Source organism: Arachis ipaensis, chromosome B04 (genome assembly GCF_000816755.2).
Source record: "Arachis ipaensis cultivar K30076 chromosome B04, Araip1.1, whole genome shotgun sequence".
In the NCBI taxonomy this organism is placed as follows: domain Eukaryota; kingdom Viridiplantae; phylum Streptophyta; class Magnoliopsida; order Fabales; family Fabaceae; genus Arachis; species Arachis ipaensis.
The window spans coordinates 119,262,315-119,268,057 of NC_029788.2; positions in this window are offsets into that span (position 1 = coordinate 119,262,315).

Consider the following 5,743-nt stretch of genomic DNA (forward strand, 5'->3'; position numbering starts at 1 on the left):
ATGAATGACTACCTGTTCAACGTGATCTGCCATGAGACATGGTTGTGACTTGGTTTCTGATTCTTCATCATCTTCTGAGTCATTTTCCAAGTCCTCCCAAGAAGCCATCAGTCCTTTCTTCTTTCCCTTCTTTGGCTTCTCTTCCTTCTTTAACTTAGGGCAATCAAATTTGAAATGGCTAGTCTCTTTGCAGTTGTAACAAATTACCTTGCTAAAATCTTTCTTTTGTTTCCTAGAGCTGCTTCCTTTGCTTCTTTCCTTGAGTTTCACCATTTTTCTGAATTTTTTAGCAAACAAAACAAATTCATTTTCAGAGGAGTTATCACTGGATTCATCATCCAGAGGGTTAGAAACAGATGTAAGAGCTATTCCTTTTCTTTTTGAATCTTTTTTCAAATAAGTATTTTCAAAAGCAAGTAAATTTCCTCTCAAGTCATCATATGTCATAGAATCAAGACCACTACTCTAGATATTATCAATGCTTTTGTTTCCCACTCTTTTGTAAGACATCTTAAAACTCTCCTCACAAGCACAGATTCAGGATACTTAATCCCCATAGCATCCAAGCCAACAATGATGGTGTTGAATCTTTCAAACATTTCATCTATTGATTCTCCTTCCTTCATTGTGAACATTTCATATTCTCTGTTCAGTATATCTATCCTGGTCTTCTTCACTATGGTGGTTCCTTCATGAGTGACTTGAAGTTTGTCCCAGATTTCTTTTGCCGTTGTGCATCGTGATACCCGTCGGTATTCCTCGAAGCTGATTGCACAGTTGAGCAAGTTGATAGCCTTGGCATTGAGCTCCACCTTCTTTCTGTCTTCTTCGGTCCAACTGGCTTCTGGTTTAAGAGAGATTACTCCTTCAGCACTTGTGATGGTTGGAAATTGAGGACCCTCCAGGATGATCTTCCATATTCTATAATCTATTGCTTGCACAAAAATCTTCATTCTCTCCTTCCAATAGGTGTAGTTCTTCCCATTGAAAAGAGGAGGTCTATTGCTTGACTGTCCTTCTGTCAGATTGTAGGACACCAGGTTTGAGCCACTGTTCTCTGTCATCTGGATCTTTTCTCCAAGTTGCAAAGCTTGATCTCTTTGAGATCAAGCTCTGATATCAATTGATGGTTTATCAGTGGCTAAGAGAATGGAGGTTAAATCTTAGCCCATTTTCGCTTAATAACACTTGCTGTCCTTTTAGAACACTTGAGGAGATATTTCTTGTTTTTGTCTTGTGCCTAGTCAAGAGACTTTTTCTTTTTGTCTCGTAACCAGCCAAGAGATATTTTTCAGTTTTGTCTCCTATGCAGCAGAAACAGAAATGGAGTAGAAGAGAGAGAAAATCACACCAAGATGTATCCTGGTTCAGCTGCTAAGTGCAATGCAGCCTACATCCAGTCTCCATCACAACAATGATGGAATTTTCACTATAATCATGATTACATACACCAATTCTCCCTAGGAACTATCCTTCCTATCTGGGACAAGTCCAGAATCTAATTCCAATCCTGAACTTGACTTGGTTACTGCCAAGCTTTCAACTACTAAGTGCTAACCCAACTTGCAAGGGGATTCCCACAGAATCATGAAACACAACACAGATGTACAAAGAAACTCTAAGGACATCTGATAAACCCATATTTTATGATATATTTTGTGCTTAATCTGAGTGATTTATTCAATCCTTCACCCACTTATTCATATTAATTGCATGGTTTTACTTTCCCTTCCTTATTATGTGATGTATGTGAAATATATGTTTCCTATGCTTTAAAATTAATTATTTTAATTACCTTTATTTCCATTCGATGCCGTGATTAGTGTGTTGAGTAGTTTCAGATCTTCTAAGGCAGGAATGACTTAAAGGATGGAAAGGAAACATACAAAAATGGAAGGAAAGCACAAAATGGAGTTTTTGGAGAAATTGACATCCACGCAATCGCATGGACGACGCGGCCGCATGCCAAGCGCGAAGAAGCAGCGACGCGGTGGCATGACTGACGCGACCGCGTGACAAGGAAAACTCCGAATGACGCGACCGCGTGACCCACGCGGACGCGTGACAGAGGCCACGCACCAGAAATTGCAGAAAACGCTCCCAGCAAATTCTGAAGCCTTTTTTTGGCCCAAATTCAAGTTCAGAAGGCATAGACCAGAGGTTATGAAGTGGGGGAATGCATCCATTCAAGGGAGACTCTACTTTAGTTAGTTTTCATGATTTAGATTTAGTTTAGATATTGGTCTTGGTTAAGAAATCAGTAACTCAGGAGTTATCAAACTCAAACATGATTGATAATTGTTATCTTGTTAATTAAATTAAACTTCAATAATCCTAATCTTTTCTTAGGAAATAAATAGGATTCGAAGATCAAACCAATTAATCCCTTGACCCTCCTTTATCTTAGTAAAGGTTAACAAAGTGGAATTAAGATTCAGTTTTCATCATCATTGATAAGGATAACTAGGATAGGACCTCTAATTTCTCATACCTTGCCAAAAGTTTATTTACAGTCATTTATTTATTTTACTTGCCATTTAGATTACTTGTTCTTCATTTACTTTAATTGCTAATTAAATCATTCGCTCCTCATTCTCAAACCCCTAATTTACAACCTCCATAACCAATAATAAGAACATACTTCCCTGCAGTTCCTTGAGAAGACGACCCGAGGTTTGAATACTTCGGTTATCAATTTATTTAGGGGTTTGTTACTTGTGACAACCAAAACATTTTTACGAAGGGATTTCTGTTGGTTTAGAAACTATATCTACAATGCAACTATTTTTATAAAATTCTTTACTAGCAAAAATCCTAACGTCAAAAATGGCGCCGTTGCCGGGGAACTGCAATCGTGTGCCTTATTATTGGTTATTGTAAATATTTTTCTTTTACTTGTTATTTGTCTTTATTTTCCCTTTTATTTTTATTAGCCACTATGAACTCTCACCCTTTTCGCTTCGAGTTTGGTTCTAATGTTGTTGAAAGGAATGAAAGTTATAACAGGAACATGCATCAAGGTCAGAGCAATCAAAGATGGATGGAGCCAAGAGGATCTGATAAACCCTTTAGGCAACAACACCATCCAAGATATCATGGACAAAGATCATTCTACAATGCATACCAAGCAAATAGATGTGGTGGACAACCTTGTAATTACCAACAAGCCCCACCCTGTGCTTATAGACCATCCTCTCAACATAACTCCGAACCACCACACTCACAAGCTCCTTTTCACCATTCACCACCGTATGATCCGCATTTACCCCGATTCCAATCCAATCACTCCCAAACACCACCACTTCCCCCTGTACCATATCCAAATCTATCACCCCGAGAATCAGAGGTTCGCCTCAAGAAAACAGTAGATCAACTTCAAACAACCCTTCATCAACTGGAGAAAGCAGTAAGTCAATTATCTTCTAGGCGTTCGAACATTCAAGAACCTCCCACAGCCCCGTGTGGACAATATAATGAAGAGCGTATCATGAAGGAGATACTAGAAACTCCAGTAGACAAGACAGAGCATGGTTTCGTACTGGAACAAGTAGAGGAAGCTGTCATTATTGAAGAAGAAGAGTTGGTTGAAGACTTAGGAGACGCTGAACCTCCATGGGAATCCAAAGTTGTGGAGCATTCTGTCAAGGATGTTATAATTGATGCTAAGGAGGATTGTGCGCAATCCCCAGAGCAAGTCTTTCATGAAGAACTAGACAGAATAACCCAAGAAGAAAGTTTCCTTGATGATGATAATCTCAAGTCAAGTTCTTCTAGTAATGAACTTGCATCCGCAAGTGAATTTTCTGAGATCGAAGGATCTTCCCCAAGTGACTACGAAGATGATACGGAGGTAGATTTCTCTCGACCTCCAGTCTATGACTTAAGTGATGAGGAAGACATAGATGGCTTTGATCAGGACATGTATATATTTGAAGAATCTTGCAAAGAAGTGGAGAAATTCACAGAAGAGCACAAGGGAGTAGAACTCACAGAACCACTGGAACCACCTATGCCAAGGCCATTACCACCCAATACAAGTTTTAACTGGGTACAATCCTTAACCTTTAACTGTATTTTTCCACTTGAATATGGTTTGCTTGAAACAGATGGCCAGCTTAGAGCTCTCTGCGGCTTTAAGAGTAAAAGGGAAATGGCTCGTACTCAGAGCTGGTGCACGAGGTTCAATAAAGTTCCACGCTTCAACTCGAAGTACACGGATTGGCACCATGATCAATCGGATGGATCTCGGAAAACGTTTGGTTATCCTGGTGAGAATCTAATTTCTAAACCGCCCATATGGAAAAGTATAGATCAAGACGAAGGTGGATTTAAAAGCAAAGTTTGGGATCCTGGAATCTATGCTGACAATCATTACCCCGGGAGCCTGACAATCTGTTTGAAGCTGCTCAGAAGCTTCACATGCCTTGTTTGGGACCCCGGAGGCTATTGGCATTCCAAGCATTGGTGGAGATTTCTGGATGAATTTAAGCACAAGCCACCAAAAATATTTTTCAAAAATATTTTTCTTATTTTTATACCAAATTTTCGAAAATAACATAAACAATTAATGTTTTGATTCAAAAATTTGAAGTTTGTTACTTGCTTGTTAAGAAAGATTCAAACTTTAAGTTCTAGAATCATATCTTGTGATTTCTTATGAATCAAGTCATTGATTGTGATTTTAAAAATCAAATCTTTTTCAAAACTAATTCCTATCATATCTTTTCAAAATATCTTCTTATCTTATCTTGTTCAAAAATATCTTTTCAAAATATCTTTTCTAACTTCCTAACTTCTTATCTTTTCAAAATTTGTTTCAACTAACTAACTAACTTTTTGTTTGTTTCTTAACTTTTTCAAAACCACCTAACTAACTCTCTCTCTCTAATTTTCGAAAATATCTCCCCCTTTTTCAAAAAATTTCTTTTTAATTAACTAATTATTTTTATTTTTATTTTTTATTTCAAAAATTTTCGAAAAAAAATACTAAACAATTTTCAAAAACCAATTTTCAAAAATCACTAACCCTTTTTCAAAATAATTTTCGAAAATTATTCCTCCCCCATCTCATTCTATTTATTCATTCATATCCTAACATCTCATCTCACATCTCTTCCATTCTCACAGATGTATTTCTCCCTTTACATCACATTCTTTATCTCCCCCTCTTTTCTTCCACTCACAAAGGGATCCCTATACTGTGGTATAAAGGATCTCTATTATTATTATCATTTTCCTGGCCATTCTTCCTTGTCATATGAGCAGGAGCAAGGATAAGGACATTCTTGTGGAAGCAGATCCAGAACCTGAAAGGACTCTGAAGAGAAAATTAAGAGAAGCTAAAATACAACAATCCAGAGATAACCTTTCAGAAATTTTCGAACAGGCAGAGGAGATGGTAGCCGAAAATAATAATAATGGAAACTGCCAAGTTTCTTGGTGCAATCATGAAGCTGAATGCCAAATTATTTGGCATTGATACTTGGGAAGTTGAACCTCCCTTGTTCATCAATGAACTAAGTGATCTGGATCAACTGACATTACCTCAGAAGAGACAGGATCCTGGAAAGTTCATAATACCTTGTACCATAGGCACCATAATCTTTAAGGCTCTGTGTGACCTTGGTTCATGAATAAACCTCATGCCCCTCTCTGTAATAGAGAAACTGGGAATCTATGGGGTGCAAGCTGCTAAAATCTCATTAGAGATGGCAGACAGCTCTAGAAAACAGGCTTATGGACA